Source organism: Neophocaena asiaeorientalis, unplaced genomic scaffold (assembly GCF_003031525.2).
Source record: "Neophocaena asiaeorientalis asiaeorientalis breed wild unplaced genomic scaffold, Neophocaena_asiaeorientalis_V1.1 scaffold418, whole genome shotgun sequence".
NCBI classification, from domain to species: domain Eukaryota; kingdom Metazoa; phylum Chordata; class Mammalia; order Artiodactyla; family Phocoenidae; genus Neophocaena; species Neophocaena asiaeorientalis.
The window spans coordinates 1,857,138-1,874,561 of record NW_020175731.1 but is presented as its reverse complement, the minus strand read 5'-3'; the positions used below and the strand labels follow the sequence as shown (position 1 = coordinate 1,874,561).

General features: G+C 40.3%; 1 protein-coding gene across 3 annotated transcripts in view; it reads left to right on the top strand.

Annotated features, from left to right (window-relative positions):
- The window catches only part of POLR3B (RNA polymerase III subunit B), a 115,468-nt gene that overhangs the window by 82,345 nt on the left and 15,699 nt on the right, over positions 1 to 17,424 (top strand). The gene's annotated exons all lie outside the window — the stretch shown is intronic.

Below are 17,424 nucleotides of genomic sequence, written 5' to 3'. Positions count from 1 at the left end.
ATGAGGAAGCAGAGGCACAGAAAGGTTAGCCGCTTGCCCAAGGTCCCCAGCTGGTGGCAGAACTCGTTTCTAAACCCTAGCAGCCTGGCTTCAGAGTCCATGCTCTTAACTAACTACTATGCTGCCCTGACTGTTAAGCAGTTAGGATTGTGCCTGACACATAGTAAGTGCTCAAGAAGTGAGAGCAATGATCATTAATATTGGCGGTTATTCATTCACTCTTCAACTTTGAACCTCACCTTTGCTTATAAATTGCTGGTATGGTATCTTCCTGTTTTTAATTGATTGGTTTGAGGATAATTATACATTGTATTCTTGATGATTTTGACTGTTTATTTGCCAAGCAAGTATATCAAATATTACAATTCGTTTGGTCAAATGAATCTAGCCTTAGTTGTCATTCCATCAATGAAACCGTTTCAGACTAAGATACTATTTCATCAGAAGCGTTTGTTAGTTCAGTTAACAGACACAAGATTATTTCAGCCTATCAATATTTTGTAAGAAAGAATTGGTTCCATCTATAAATGTGAATTTGACACCTCTACTTCATACAGTTTCCTAAGATGCTAATTCTTAACTTTTGAGTGTTTTTAAACATATCTTGAGGTTCTCGTATTTTCCGCTGCTTACTAGTGAAAGTCAAATTCTCTATATTGAGACTGTTTCTCCTTCTCTCTTGGTCTTGACAATTTCTGGGATACACTCCTGAGTCTTTCTGGGGTAGCCGTGGCCTTGTTAACAGCCTCTATTTTACTTGACCTATTACCTAGACAAGAGCAAAGCTTGATACTTCCCTTGTGAAATGTTGGCACTGGAAGCTTTACAAGAATGCACACCATAAGAGGACATCTCCACTCTGAATCAGTTTGCAAACTTGAAGCCCAAATCCCTGTGCATTACTCCATCAGAGTATTGTGTAAAGAGTTGAAGGCTGGAGTACATTTCAGTGATTATCCACTGTGTTCTCACTCCACTAAACTTTTTGAGGACAGGGACCCTGTCTTTATATTCTCATAAGAGCCTTTCACATAGTAGATACTTAGTAGGTAGTTGCTAACGGTTAAATATATGAATGAATTGAAGGTAGGGGGAAAGTGAAAAGGAACAGATTCCCCACTCTTGTTGGATTGATTTTACCCAGGTTTTAATCTGTGTATTATATATAAGTGTATATATGTTACAGTAGAATCAACGTGCTACTTTTGAAAATGAAAACCACACTTGATCAGTAAGTTCCTGTGAATGCAGACCGCTAGGTAAAATGTCAACAAGTCTTTGTGCTGTTGCATTTTTGCAAACAATTATGGATAATGTTCATTGACAGAAGTGGTTTCCAACTTGCAGTGATCTGAAACATAGCAGATTTTAAAGGTCTGTTCACTCTTAGGGGGCTTTGACTAGTACATCACTATATGAAACTGAAAAAAGTCCTCCTGGGTCTCGATGACCTTTCACTTGTAGTGAGGAGTTTATCTTGCTAGTTTTCCTTTTCCAGATGGCTTTTAATCCAAGGGTAAAACCTTCTGATTAGCCTAGATTCCCTTGATATTCCCTTCTCTTACAGCTTCATTAGATTTATTGAAAAGATTGGGGGAAAAAAAAAGCAAACAAAAAAATAGGTAATGTAAACTTTAACAGAGTAATGGGAGGAATAACATAGGACGCTTAACTGAACATAATTTTTATTTCCTTTAAGTATAATTTTTTTATTAAATAATAAATGCACATGGCTTAAAAAAGTCAAATAGTACAAAAAAGGGTGGCTTGTACTAAAAAACGTAAGTCCTTGCCTTTCCTCCAATTCTGCTTCCTAGAAGCAGTTTCGTCTCATCTTCATCTTTGTATTTCTAAATAATATTCTTAAGCAGCCCTATATTCATTCATCCATTTTAGATGTCACCTGCGGATCTCCCACTGTGACAGGTAGGAGGACCGAGCACTTTGCTACCTCTCTTTCCTGCTCCCAAGCTCCATTCCCTGCATAGATTTATCATAATTTTGAGTTACTTAATTATTTAGATTGTATAATTTGACTACATAAATATTGTTCATTCCCAAACCAAGTAATTGTTGGGTATATTTCCTTTGTTATGTAACTTTATTTTTTCAGAAGTTAATAATTATCTCATTTAAAATTTTTGCTTTATTTTCTTTATTCTCCTTACCATTCTTCTATACCATCAACAGCCTCTCCGCACAGTCTTCCACGTGATCAGTAGTCTGTTAGGATCATTTTTTCCCCAGATGATTTCTTTTATAGCACTCTGACTCTTCCTCCTCCAAACTGTGGTGGTTATATACTCTGAGCCAGACCTTCCCAGCCAACGTTTTAAGAATCGTAATAGGTGGACTGAGAGATTAATCCTTGTAACCCTCAGGAATGCAGAGCAGAGCCTGGGGCAGCCAAGGCCCTGAGCAGCTCATCTTGTGTGCCCTCAAATGTTTTCCAAAAAGGTTGGGAAGCACTCTGTGTTAGTTTGCTAGGACTGTCAAAATAAAATGCCACAGACTGGGTGGCTTACACAATAGAAATTTATTGTCTCTCAGTTCTGGAGGCCAGAAATGTAAGATCAAGGTGTCATCAGGGTTGCTTTCTTTTAAGGGCTCTCTCCTTGGCTTGTAGATGGATGGCTGTCTTCTTCTGTGTCTTCACATCATCTTCCCTCTGTACATGTCTGTATCCACATTTCCCCTTTTTATAAGGACATTAGTCATCCTGGATTAGGGCCCACCCTAATGACCTCATTTTAACCTGATTGCCTCTTTAAAGACCCTGTCTCCCAATAGGGTCACGTTCTGAGGTACTCCAGGAGTTAGGACTCCAACATATGAATTTTCGGGCACACAGTCCACAACGCACTCTAAGTCTGCTGAATGGTAGTCATTTATGAAATTCCCATTTGAGCCCCTGTTTCTTGGCTCTTCCCATGTCACTTTTCTCTCCAGCCCACCCCCACCCCCATAGTGGGATAGTCCGTCCGTTACGTTGCCAAGAAAGTGTGCATGGAAAGTAAATTTTTTGAGCTCATGTATGTCTGAACATGTTCTGTCATCATACCTGATGTATACTTTGGTTGAATATAGAATTCTAGATTTTAAAATTCTTCTCCCTAAGGATTTTGATCGCATTGCTACATTATCGTCTGAATTCCATGCTACTTATCTGAATTGTAATGTCATTCTTCCCGATCGATGTGTGTATGCTCTGTTTCTCTCTGTTTTCCTCCTTCCATCCTTCTCTCTTTCCTCACCCCACCCTGCTCTCTGGAAGCTTTTACTATCTTCTTCTTGTCTTGAATTCTGAAATTCCATAGACCCTTTTTTCATTCCTTGCCCTTGGAAATCAGGCACCCTCTTATTCTGGAAGTTCGAGTTCCTTCAATTCTTGGACATTTTCTTATATTTCTTGTTAGTAATTTCTTCTTCATCATTTTCTCTATGTCCTTTCTGGGTTTCCTTTTAGTTAGATATTGGATCTTCCAGATTGATGCTCTAGTTTTCTTACCTTTTCTCCCCCCACTCTCCATTCTTTTCTCTTATTTTTCTTTCTAGGCGATTTAATCGATTTTATTTTCCAGATTTTTTTAACCTACCTATTATATTTTTAATTTCTAATTACAATTTAATTTGTACTCCTCCTTTTTACAACAACAGGTATATATGTATATATTTTTAGTTTTTAGCTTTACTTTTTTGGTTGTTTCGTTTTTCTTCTGTTTCTAATTTTGTCTCCGTTTCTAGAGAGGTTTTTTCCTTCCTATGTGTTTTAGGGTCTGGTTGTTGTGGTTGGAAGCTTTCCTTTAATGTCTGCTGCCTCCTTGAACTTTGAAAGCTCTGTGTCCCAGGGACAGAACTTGTTGACTGGTGGCTGTCATTGTAGGGTGATCAGCGAACCATTCAGTTTCTACATAGTAGGATCTTTCTAGCTACTGCCTGAAGGTTGCAGCTGGGAATGAGGGTGGGTGCAGTGCTTAAGGCTATCAGCTGACCTTCTGGAAGCCAGATAGGGGCTGGGGGCTGCAGCCCCTGGTTCAGTGCACAGACTTTCACTTTATTCCTCTGTATCAGGCCAGCCCCTCACCCCACCCTCTGCTGTAATTGCTACCTGTGGATCATGGGTCATTGTGGTTCAGTTTCTCGGGTAAGTTTTGGGGTAGAAGGGTAGTTTCTTGGCTGTATGGGGTGGAGAATAGAAACTCGGGTTCTGATGATTTCTTATACAGACATATATTTCTACAGATGTTTATTAAGTATCTCCTAAGTGTCTGGTACTATTCTAGGCCCTGGTGATAAGCAGTAAACAAAACAGACAAAATCCCAGCCCTTGTGGGGCCTACATTCTTGTGGGCAAGAGAGATAATGTTAAGTGCTGAGAAGAAAAAAAAAAAAAAAAATAGGGGAGCAGAATAGGAAGCATGTGGGGCAGGAGTGGTTAGTCCTGAAGTTTTAGGTAAAGTGGTCAAGGAGCAGCACCTCATTGAAAAGATGACTTTGAGGAAAGCCCTGAGAGCAGTAAGGGAGCAGACCCTCTCAGGTGGACGAGCAGTGGAGGGAAAAGGAAGGTCTGAGGCTGCAGCCAGCCTGGAGTGCTCGAGGCCTGGCCACGAGGCCAGTGTGGCCGGAGCAGAGGGAGTCAGAGGTGAGGCCTCGATGGTCACTCTGTGAACTTCGGCTTTTACTCTGAGGGAGAGGGATGCCCCTGGAGGGGCCTGAGCAGATGAGAAATATGATAGGGCGAGTGAACGAGCAGTGATACCAGTTAAAAGGCTGTTTTAAGAGCCCAGGTGGTGAGTGGGAAAAGCCTGGTGGCGGGGGAAGTGGTGAGAAGGGATCAGTCCAGACACATTTTTAACGCAGAGCCCACTGGAACTGCTGACGGATGGGGGCCTTTGAGTCGGTCCTGCTGCCCTCAGCCCCACACCTCATCCCCCTTTTGCCAGCGCTTTGTGAGGGCTGAGTCAGCTCACCTCCTCGTGCCTCTGCTGCACTTAGGTTTATTTTTCTCCTTCTTTCAAGTCACTTACTGTTCTTTCCTCTATTCATCAGCTTTCAAAATTCTCTCTTGTCCATTCTTTTTCCTTATAGGTTTATACCTTAATTTTGTCAACTCTCCTGTTTGGAGAAGGAGTTATGATAAGGAGTTTGAGAAGGAGTAGAGATAAACATGTGTTTCATCTGCCCTGTTTACCGGAAATCCATACGTCCATTATTCGAGAATTTTCAACACAAGAATACTTAGTGTGCCTGGTTGTTTTCTCTGCAGTTTATAGAACTGAAGTTAAAATTATTTTAATAAAAGGTGAGGAGGGTTTTTAGAGCACCAACCTTTTGTCTGCTGACCAGAGCCTTGCCTCCAAGGTACCTTGTTTTGGTTTGTTTTTTTGGTTGTTCTAATCATTTCTAAGATTTAAAACTAAGTTAAAAATGTTTAAAGTTCACACACTCAGAATTATGACATAAATGCTAACAATTATCAGAAGAGTATTAACCACATTTTGTCAACTCTTAATTATCTGAGAATAGCTTATCTTTTCCCTGGATTATTATTGTAACTAAGGTCTACCATTTTGATCCTTTCCTTGAATGTCACCCATCTGAAGTCAGAGGCATGACAGTAGCAGAAGCCTATTTTTTCAAGTTCTTTTCATTTATATATAAATTGTAAAGATTCAAAAATAGCAGTGGTTTTAAAATATTTGTATATGTTGTTGTTAAATATCAGAATACCTTGTTTGCTAACTTTAAGTATATTTTACATTTATCGAGGATAGGAAACATGCCCTACTAATTTATTTAACCCCCCCCAAGCCCCCATCACAGCACTTTGCATATTATATGGTATTCACTCAATGTGTCTGTGGAATAATTAAATATTTTAAATGTACAGGTATAACAAGACAAAATCTTCCCTCCCCAAATTAGTATAACTTATTCTTCCTAGTAAATATCAGAAATGGAATGTCTCATCTTTATCCAGACTGGTACTAGGGCTTTCATCACCCTAGATTCATAGCTCCCCAGTCCAACTGGCCAACTGGCCACACAAGCCCACTGAAGCTTTTCCAACCAAAATAGCTAAGTGCATATGCTACCCATATGTGCACCCTGGGCTTCAGTGAGAATCTGCCTTGACAGCCCAAAGAAATCTATTTGGTCATATTTAAGTCACTGCCATGGGCTCAAAACCGCGTTGGGCTCTCTAGGAGGTAGAAAGGAAACTCAACCCTTGGCTAATGCCCCTAAGGAGTTGGCAAAAAGATGAATACAAAGGATTACATATAGTTAAATAGTAAACTATATGGTGAAGACCATTCATGAGAGAGAAGTTGAGAGCTTATTGTAGATAGGGACAAAATCTCAGAGTTTAAAAAGACCTTTTAGAAGTCTAGTCCAAATCCATCTTCCCCAGTATAAGAATTTCTTTTAGATTATTTCTGGCAGATGGTTTTCCACTTTGCACATGAGCTGTGGAGGGGGGCCCTTGCTGCTTTCTGAGGCAGCCGTTCTGTGGTGGCACCGTTCCGATGGTTATATTGAGCCTGAGTGCTCTTTCCTGTAATGTATACCCGTTAGCCCTGCCCTGCCTTGTGGGCTTACTGAATGGACACATTTCTCCTTTTCTTCATGGCCACCTCTGTTCAGCATTCAAAGAAAGCCTTCAGGTTGAGAAAAAGTATAGCAAAGAGGTAGAGGTCCTGAGCGCTAAGTGAGCAATTTTATCCCTTTGAAATGGAGATGGTTTCCTAGGAGTTGTTACTGGGATTAAACAAAATGATGTGTGTAAAGCAGGGAGCACCGCCAGCAGTCAGTAAAGGTAACTGCTGGTAGGTCTGTCCCCTGTCTTCTCTTGCAGGCTGGGCAGGAAAGGAAGGCAGGCTGGGTGGGGTCTGGACTTGGAAGGCTGTTGATGAAGATTTTTTTTCCTGTGAAAGAAGAAATGGGGAGCAACAGTAAAGAGCAAATCAGTGCAATGTGTTGACCGACAGGAATAAAGAGAGCCAAGGAGAGGAAGGAGGCCACAGTGACTGGTTTTAAGCCTGGAAATGAGGACACCGATCACAAAGCAACTCTGTGTCTTGTTGAACTTGAGATGATGGAGGATCATCTCAAGTGCTTATATTATTAATTAATTGATCCATTTCTGGAGCTTTCACTATGTACCAGGCACTGTTCTAGATACTGGGAATACAGTGGTAAATACTGACAGGGTCTCTGCTTTCCTGGGGTTTATGTTTTCTTAGGGAGGGAAACAGATGGAAAAGAAGTTAATAAAAACACAAACAATAATTTAAGATAGTGATAAGTGCTGCAGATGAAGGCTGGTGTGAAAGAGTGACTGGTTTGCGGGGAGAGGGGGTGTACTGTGGATTGATGGTCAGGGATGGCCTCTTGCACAAAGCGACATTTGAGCTGAGACCTGGAGGACGAACAGGAGCCAGAGAAGCAAGGGTCTGGGAGAGTGAAGTTCAACAGCCCCGAGGTATCAGTGAGCTTGGCATAGTCAGGGAACAGACATAAGGCCAGTCTGGCCAGGCATGTGCCTGAGGAGGAACATGGTTTGAGATAGTGAGAGAAAAAGGATGAGGCACGTACTACAGGGCCTTGTGGCCAAAGGAAAGGAGTTCGGACTTCATACTAAATATGTTGGGAACCAATAGGCCTGTTGGGTGGTGAGTGTAAGCAAAGGAGGACAAGATCTAATTACTATTTTAAGAAATCACCCTGGATTCCATATGGAGAGCAGACTGGAGGGGAACAGAGAGGGAAGCAGGGAGACTGTGGCAGTGGTCCAGGGAGGAGAGGACGGTGGCTTGGACAAGGGCAGTAGCAGTGGAAAATTGGAGAGAAGTGATGGATTCTGGATATGTTCTGGAATTAGAGCCAGCAGGACCTGCTGATGGCAGAGATGTTGGAGAAGGAAAAGACAGGAACTGAGGGTGAGTTCTGTGGCCTGAGCAACTGGCAGGGCTATTTACCAAGAAGGGGAGGACTGGGGAAGGAATGGTTATTTTGGAGTTAGGCAAGGGCAGGGGTTGAGATTTTGGCCCTCAGGTTCGAGATGCCCATTAGACTCCAAGTGAAGAGATTGAGTAGGCATTTGGGTATAGAGTTGGGATTTCCAGGGAGAGGTTAGGACTAGAGATAAAATTTGGGAGTCACCTGCATTTACAGTATTTACCTTTTGTGTATTAATAGTTTATAAGCATTTTCATCTATATTCCATCCTTTAACCTTTACAATTCTAGGTGGTATTGTTATTTCTACTATACAGAATAGGAGATTGAGAGTTGTGAGTAGCTTGCTTGCCTACTACAGCTTAGTGTTGGCAGAGTCAGGATTCAAATCCAGATTTTTGATTCCAAGTGCATTGCCCATTCTGTTAATTCCAGTTGAGGTGTTTTTTTTGTCTTTTGATATCCCATTACCACTCTGCCCCCAAGGTTGCCATATTTCCTGAGATTTCCCCTTGGGAAAGACACAACCTTTCCTTGGGACAGAATTCTAACATTTCTTAATATTATATTTAATATTAGTAATTTAAATATTAATTCTAATATTTCCTTAATGAGACACAAAATTCCCTTTCTTCCTGGATAAGCAGTTTCACATAGCACTCCTGCCACCACTCCAGGGGAAGCAGTATCCTCACATCCCTTGTTTTAGAAATGTCTGCCGAACCCCCATATTAAGATATACTCCTAACACAGAGCTGTGTTTTCAGGTATTCCTGTCTTTCTAAAATCACCTCATTGTAAAACACTGTCCCCACTCCCTTCTTTAATTGGCCCTCTGGTCAGGCTTGGTAGCCTTGGCTAAAATCCCAAATCTATCAAGAATTTGAGCATAAATAAGAGGAAGTAAATTTTTGAGTTCTCCACTTTTCCCATTCTCCTGATTCATCTGGCTAGATGTGATAGTTAGAGCCAGAAGAGGAGGGGTACTTGAGGGGCGTGGCTCGGACAGTGCCGGCGGGGAGCTGATTTGGAATATTCACATGCAGCAGGCACAGCTGGCGGCGTCTGTATGGAGCCGTGCAGCAACCCAGCCCTAAGCGTGGGACCCAAAGATGAGCTGGGTGAGGCCTGAAAGAGTTGGATGCCAGCAAGTAAAAATGTGAATGAAACGGAGAACAGTCCACAATGTCGGTTGTGCTATTGTGGTTGTCATGAAATGAGCTGATGAAAATTTCACGTGTCTCACCGTGACTCCTACAGTGACTTCTTTCAGTTTTGGTCTAGATATACACCAGCATAAGTGCAGTAGTTAGTTGAACTTAGATTTTACTCTTGAAATATAGAATTGTTTGGAAATTCATCTGCAAGCTGACACACGTGTGTTCTCTATGAGAAAATATAAAGATTGTTCTGATGTAGGTCATCTTTATGCCCATCTCTTTTTGCCCCTTCCACTTAGAGCATTGAATTTGTTATTCTCAGTGTTTAGAAAGAGATGTGGCCCTGCAGATGTCCTGATTTTTGTCTTTTGTTAAAAGTTTACTTTGACAAAGCTGTTATTAGGAATTCTTTTTGTATATGCATACTATGTAGATGGCATTTCTGTACCTAATGCCTCTTAAAATATCCTTTCTAACAATTAAAGGAGACTTGAAAATTCAGTTTCACGGAACATGAGTGTCTCTCCTGCTCAAGCCTGTTCACTTCAAAGGTGGTAGGATAATTAGTAGCTAAATGAAATAAATGTGAAGAGGAAGCTAAACAGCGGTAGCTATGTGTTCTATGTTATAAAAGCTCAGCAAGAAGATTGAAGAGGCCACAATAAGTGGGTGATCTGGGGCAGGAGAGTCAGTACTAAGTAGTTGGGAATCAGCATCAGTGCTGTGTACTAAGCAAAGCTTGAATGTAATCGATCAGACAGAGAAGCCCCACTGGAGAAGTGAAAGTGTTTGATCAGTAGCTGTTAAATATGTGACAGACCCAGTAAACAGCATCACTTTCTGTGACCTGGGTAATGGAGGAGGACCAAGCAGAGAGAGCCAAGCGTGGAGGAAGGAGAAAGTATTCTGTAAGGAAGAGGGTGTCGCAATTAACATGAAGACTCCTCCAGCCTGAAAAGCAGGTAATATTCATTCACAGCACACTTTTTAGATAAGGGAATTCCAACATAGTTTTCCAATGAGAAATTCAAAGAATTTTAATGAAGTACATTCGTCCTTTGGGTCTTTGTGAGGTCCGCCACGCATCTCATCAGTAAATGCGCAGTGAATCAGCTCCCCCTCAAAGGAGCTGGCCTTTGGTCAAGAATCTCGAGAACAGTTCATCCTTTAGTAGTATGCAAAATATTGGAAAAGGTGAGATGATTTAGTAATAACCTGTACACCAAAGTTATGAAATTGTTGTATGTTTGTTTACCAAGGAAGGAAAGTTTAGTTTTGTTTTAAATTCGGGTGGTGGTGGGAAAATATTAGAACCCCAAAGTCTTGATCTCCTTTCCCAAGTGTTCTAGACTTCCAGGTACTTCAGAGTGAAGCCATGACTTACATAATAGATGCATAATGATGCTCCACAGGGGAAAAGATGGGTCTGGAATGTTCTTCATGTTTTCTCTTCACATTCTTCCTTGAACAGCTTTATAGATAGAGTTAAAGATAGGAAGACACATTCACATAGAATGCTGATTGGAGTCATGTTTGGAACTAGAATTCTTATTAAAATCAAAATAACTTTTGTAAGCCTCTTGAACTTTGGCATAAGTTCTATATGAAGGGAACTCATCAAAGGCAAACACTTTTATCTTGAGCCTTGCTTTCTATGATGGTTAGTGCGTTTATTAGAAGGGTGAGCAGATTTCCTGCTCAGTTGGGGTTTTTGTTTGTTTGTTTTATTTTTTAATCCTTCAACAAAAATTATCTGTCAGCCTAAGGAATTCCCCAAATTAAATTTCATTTCATTGCTCAGGAAACCAAATTATTATATTTCCAGATTTCCTCTTACTTTTGCTGCCATTCACAATGAGGGAGGAAAAAGTGGACTCCTTTGATGTAGGGGGAAAAAAGGCAATATATCACTTCTCTGAAAGAACATTTCTCAGTCTCTCATGTGAAAAAGGATTAGCACCTCCAACAAAGGTCCTGTAGATCACAGAATCGGCAGCAATACCAAACAGTATTCCAAAGGAGAGGAAAAACTGTATTTGAGCAAGAGTGTTTGTCCTGGCAAACAGAAGCTTTTTAATAACTGCAAATCTGAGATAACGGTATACACTCCTCAGTATCGCCCCCTAAATCCTCAGACAGCTAGTTTAAGTGGAGTGAAGTCAAACTTTGTTTTAAAATAGAAATATAGTCTTACTAAATGCAGTTTTTTCACAGTATTGGTTCATAAGGATTATGCATTTATGGGTAACATTGTTTGGAAGGTTCGTCTTTGGCCCTCTCTTGTTCAACAAAAGTTTCATTATAAGGTCACTTGCCTCCATTTTGCATTAATAAAAGTTATTCAGCAACCTGTTAAATTAATTTATTAAGATATTAACTGAATGTTTATTAGAAGAAAAAAAAGTCTACCCTGACTTTCCAACACATTGAAGAATCTTTATACAGTAGGTATGAAGAGGCTGTGGGAAGTAAGAAAATATTAATTTGTGTGTGGCAGAAAAGCCAAGAGGAAAGTTTGTTTGTTAAACAAGGCTGGGCAAAAACTTTGCCTTTTCCAGACCTTCACTTGTTATTTCCATTCTCTATATTATGTTCTCTAAAATTGAGAGAATGAAAAGACTCTGATTTAAAGTAATAATAATAACACCTTGCACTCATGTAGCACTTGAGACTGTCTAAAATCCCCTCTGCTAGTCTGAAGCTTCAAAGTCTGGATGTCTTTGGCTCCCTACTTTGCTTGATCCTGCTTGAATGAAAGACTCCAAGTGGGAGGGGAGAAGGGGGCCGATGGAGCTAACAGTGTGAGCCCCAAGATAAGGTATATGATGCCAGACAATCCTTCAGAGTTTTGTTCCAAAAAGAAGTTCTGGCAACTCTTACTTTAATGTTTGAAATCAAGATTATTTTGTCCACATAGACACCTCGAGAAGATTTTATTTTAGTTTTTTAAGAACAAATTTTGGTCTTCGGTAGCTAGCCAGTAACCCTCTGACCTTTCAGTAAATATCCAAGTAAAGCTTTGAAATTAGGGTGTTTAGTGTTTTATGGCCCAGAATAAAAATCTCCAATTCTGTTTCCAAATAGTGTAGCCTCAACACATTTTATTAAGCTCTTGACACATTCAGCCATGTGTATTTTGTAAAGTTCCTATGGTTATTGTTTTACAATAGCTGCTTCCAGAAGCATTGTAAGGGTTTCAATTAATCAGCCCTTTGTGTGCTTCAGACTATGCAAATTTATCACATCAAACCATTCAACTGCTCATGGGAAAGCCGTGTAAAAACTGTATTGTCTTCTAACGCCTCCTCTCATTTAGAGTGATGTTTTAATAAGAAAGCTAATCAAGTTTTCTTATGCATTATTTATCTGTTAACATGTAAGGAAGAGCCGAATTAAAATTATGTCAACCGGGATATGGCAAGTGATGTGATAGATCTGGAAGCGATTCAACAACAGAACAAAGCTAATATGATTCAACAGTTTTTGTCTCCTCCCCTCCCCCTTGGGATTATTTAAGGTGGTGGTGTGAGAATAAAAGAAGGTTAATTCAATAACTGGAAAGGGGGAAAGGAAGAAAGGAGCAACCACCTGTGTTAGCCTTCACGTTTTGATTTAGAGACTTACATTTCTGAATATGTAAAGGCTTATCGAGATGCGTTTGTTCAAAGTAGAAACATTTCTTATTTAACACGAACAGTCGAACTTGAAAGCATTCCTCCTGCTTCTTCGGCCCTGTTTACCGCCATATTCATCAGCAGCAAGCTACTCTGCCCTGGAAATCCGCAGCCCAGGTCCTGTGAAGTTCTGACGTTATTAGGAGACACCATCCTGATCGTGTGAAATGATCTGAACCCAGCGGAGTGAGCTGCTTTTCGGTCTCTTCAGCCAGCTAGTGCAACTGCATCTGCCCCTTCCATTCATTAAGTTGGTCTCCTTTGCGTTGCTAGTTTGCTTCCTGCTGAGAGTAATTAGGTTTCTTATATAATAATAATTCCTTGTATTTAGATGCCGCCTTTCTCTGAGGACCTTAAAGTACCTCTCAGACATTAGCTCATCTGTTCTTCTAACACAGTTGCCTCATGAGATAGGTGCTAATTATTCCCATTCCAAAGACCAAACAGCTAAGGCTCACCAGAAAGTGGTGCTTTATCCCCAAGGTAACAATATCAGTTGAACAGCACAGAGACAAATTAAGGTCACCCAATTCCAGGATGTCCCACCCTACACAGGTCTGAGTGTCCAAGGGGTGATGAGCCCGTTATAGATCGCGTTCCCCCCGGCCCCCATTTATGAACCTCATTAATACCGGGCATTAATACAGTGATCACTCCTTCAGCAAACACCAACCCTCTTCTTGCACTAGGACTGATAGAGAATAATCGGAGCATCATTTCACCTTTGCTTAGTGACAGAGTGTTAAACTGCAGAAAAAGAAAAGTCTTGTCTAACTGGTGCTCACAGAACGTAGGCAGTTTAGACTCTGATTAGTGTTATTTCAGCAGGACATACTGCCTGATTTGCTCTGCATCTCTTAGAGCATTAGAACCTGGTAAGCTGAACTATCCAGGTGTTTTCATGGTCAGTATTCAGTTAGGCTCCTCTGCGTGGGACACCTCTCGAGTGGACTCAAGTCTCTGAACCTCTTCGTATCCCCCGCCTCCGTCACAGCATTTGTCACGCAGCTTATTAACTGAGGGCATCGAGGGAGAAGATTCTCTTTTCTCACTCAGAAAAGGAAGAGTGAAAATATATTATCAACCTGAGAGTGATAAAGTTAATCCAAAAGTGGTTACATAGAAGGTAGACTTGCTAAATAAAAATTTTTTAAATTAAAAAGTGAAGCGGAGTGTGATCCTAAGGGGAGACCTGGCTATCAGCAAAAGAGAAAACCCTTTGCTAGCTGGTTCTCAACACGTTAAAGTCACACCCAAAACAGATCTCAGATTAAAGATGTTATTACAGTTGTCTTTTGCCAGTTGTTACTTGCTTTCCTGTCTTTATATGGTAATATAATGCTTTAGTTTTCTTCCTTATCTTTTTTCTCACGTTCTTACCTTTTTTTTTTTTTCTATTTGGATTGAGATGGATCCATTACACTAAGACTAGTTTAAAAAAAAAAAAGTCCACAAATGACTTTTGAACAAGTGAATTGCTGTTTACAATTAGAAATACTTTCTAAGAGTGATTTGTCAGATTAACTGGACTTTTGCTGGGTATTCTTTAAATGATTTGCGTGTTCTGCGAGGCCACAGAAATAGAAATGACAAATTGGTGTAAGAGCCTCCAGTGTAGGGGCCGTAACACAGAGAACCGTGGCAGTGGATCCCCAGATTTGCCTTTCCTGTGTGGCTTGGCGGTGAGATTTGTGGCTTCCTGAGACTCCCTAAATTCTTTACCTTTACAACTTGAAATTAAGATTGACAGTGATGGAGTAATATTTTAATGACTGGGTATCTGTAGAACCTTTCTGCTCTAACTTTCTGTGTTCCAGTTTTTCCTTGTTGTCTGTTTTCATTTGTTAAAAGTTCAGTAGTGTAATCTGTGGTCTAATTCCCATTTGGCCCCTATGAGGGCATTAAGTGTTCCCGGTCCTGTTAAACTGGTGTATTTGCAATTCACTGCCAGGAGGTTGTGCTATCAACAATGGAGTCGAGACACCAGCCTGAGCTTTCAGCCGGGCCTGGGGGGGGGGGGGGGGGATGAAATTTTATTTTAAAATCTGAAATGCTGTGTAAGCATTTAAGGTATGAATCAGTAATTGTTTCACAACAGCTTCCATTAGATATGGTTTATTTGTAGTCCATCCCCTTTTCAAGGATCCAGGGGAGTGTTAACACACTGAAGCGTACTGCATATCATTTACATTTTTAAACCAGTGTTAAAGGAAACTAACTATAACTTTTAAGAGTTCTAAATATTGGAAGAGATTTTTATGCCTCTGTCCCTGGAGAAACCAGAGTTTTAATTTTTCATTTGAAAAATAAGAAGAAAACCTTCCTACTTTAATTAAGGATTTGAATAATTCTGAAACAGAAATACCTTTAAAAAAAGAAAGAGAAGTCTGGTTCTAAGATTGAGAACTCTCTTCCCCCCACCAAATGAATTCAGTAAAATACGAACTTTAAAAAATCATTTGTCTAATTTGAGATTCGAGATCATCAAATTCTGTCTAAATATTTTGTTTTAACTTCTAAGCTCATTATGGTTTCTTTGTGTTAACTTGTATTAAAATCTGTCAGCTATGACTGGTCTCATAAGCACAGTCAGCGGACCAGAATAAGTTAATTATTTACTTGTGTCACTAGTGCTCTTCATCTAATGAAATGCACAGCTGTGTTAGATCTGCAGTTGGATGTGTAGCTTCCATTGTTCCACAAGTCAGCAGAGGGTAGAAGCCGCAATGATGGAGAGCCCTCAGTTCTTTCTGCTGTTCTGGCTTTCTGTGTCGATTTCATGGATCTTTTATCATTCACTTTCACACAAAACAAACAACACAGGCCTGTCTGCTATGGGAACCATCTTGGCATATAAAAGGGTTTTCAGAGCCTAAAGTAATTTTAAGTTAGCTAAGATTTAATTTTTGGCTTACAGGTGCCCTTGATTCTGATGTGGCCAAAGCCATTCCTATAATGGAATGAAAAAAATCTGTAAGTGACTTATATAACCAATGTATTTTTAAACTGCAATGTCAGAAAAGGGCTGATAAGAAAATAACTTCCCAGGAAAGGAATCTCTATACCAAATATTAATCAGACTTCAAGAAGAGTTATTGGAGATTCAGATTTCAGGGGAGGGAGCATTGCTTACATTTTAATAACAAAATGAAGTTAAATTTGCTTGATTAAACTTGTCAACTAAGACTGAGAATACAAAATGCAAATCATCCCACTCCTTACCCTCCCCCAATATGAGTGCGTCCTGCTTCCGCAGTGGGTTTCTGTACCTCCTGCACCTCACTCCCACCTTCTCTTGTCGGGGGTGAACAGGCAGCTTCCTCTTGAGCAGACGCCAGCATCCCCCTGTGAACTGCTGCTGAAGGGGTGCCGAGGCTTTTCTTCAGTTTTGTTTTGAAGGGATGTAGCTGAACCTTCCACCTCCTCACCAGCCAAAGTGACATTCTCACCCAAGCACGTCCCAGGGACTGGCCTCTTTAGGAATTGCTGTTTTTAACATTTTGTTCACTGCTAAACAATGTTGTTGTCGGTTGCACCTAGATTTACAGTTTGATGTCTTTCAGAGTAGATTTCCCAGTAGCCCTAGTGTTTTGTTAGATAATTTCAGTGTGGACAAAGATGGATTTTTGGAGGAGAGAAAGGAGGGTCACAGACTCTGCTTGATTTAAATTCTAACACATTGTAGCTGAATTTGAAATAAAGTGAACTGAATGTTTCTGGACTTAATGTAGGAAAGCATATGTTCTTTATAATAAACAATACAATTTCAACCAAAAAGGCATGCTCTAGGATTCAACTTCATAAACCGAGTTACCATATCGTTCATAGCCACTGGAAACCTGAACATTGATAACCGATGTTAAATAGGCAGATGGCACTCTTTTTCTTTAGACTTCAGGTCTTGGTGATTATAACATGCACAAAAATTTTATTTTAAAAAAGTTTGAGTAATTATGTAGAAATCAAACTGAGGAAAGAAACATTTCTTTGAGAACAGTTTCTTTTCAGTAGGTGCAGATGGTTGATAACTTTGTATACAAAGGAAAAGAAAGTTCATGTTAAGAAATATAAAAGCATTTTTTTTCCTGGTCCAGTGCCATTGTACACTAGCTTTCTAATTCTGAATTAGGTAGCTTGTGGTGAACAATCTAAAACTGTACCCGTATAGTCGTTCTACCAAGAAAGAAATCAGAGGAATTTAAAACTATTTAAGCAATAAGATCCCTTACAGGTTAGAATAATATTTAGGGAGTAATAAAGTACAACTAACTTAAGAGACCGTCAGTAGAGTGCAGAGTTCTGGTGGGGTTTGGTTTGGTTTTCGTTCTTAGAATTTCATTTCTAATTCCAGCCTTTTCTTCCAAGAGTAATTTGGCATTTAATTTTCTTGTTCAACTCTACAACTTCGATCAGAGGTCACTTTTCTAGCATGCCATAAGCTATAGGAATTACAGTTCCCTAGGGCAGCTTAGGCTTGGCCAGGGGAGCCCTGGCAGAAACCAGCCCACCAGCCAGGGCTCGGCAGCCAGTAGGTAGACCTGTCAGTGCATCAGCCACTCACAAGGACTCCTTATCCCAGGTTTTAAAACCACAGTCTAAACACATCCCTTGCCCAGTCAGTTCTGGTGATCA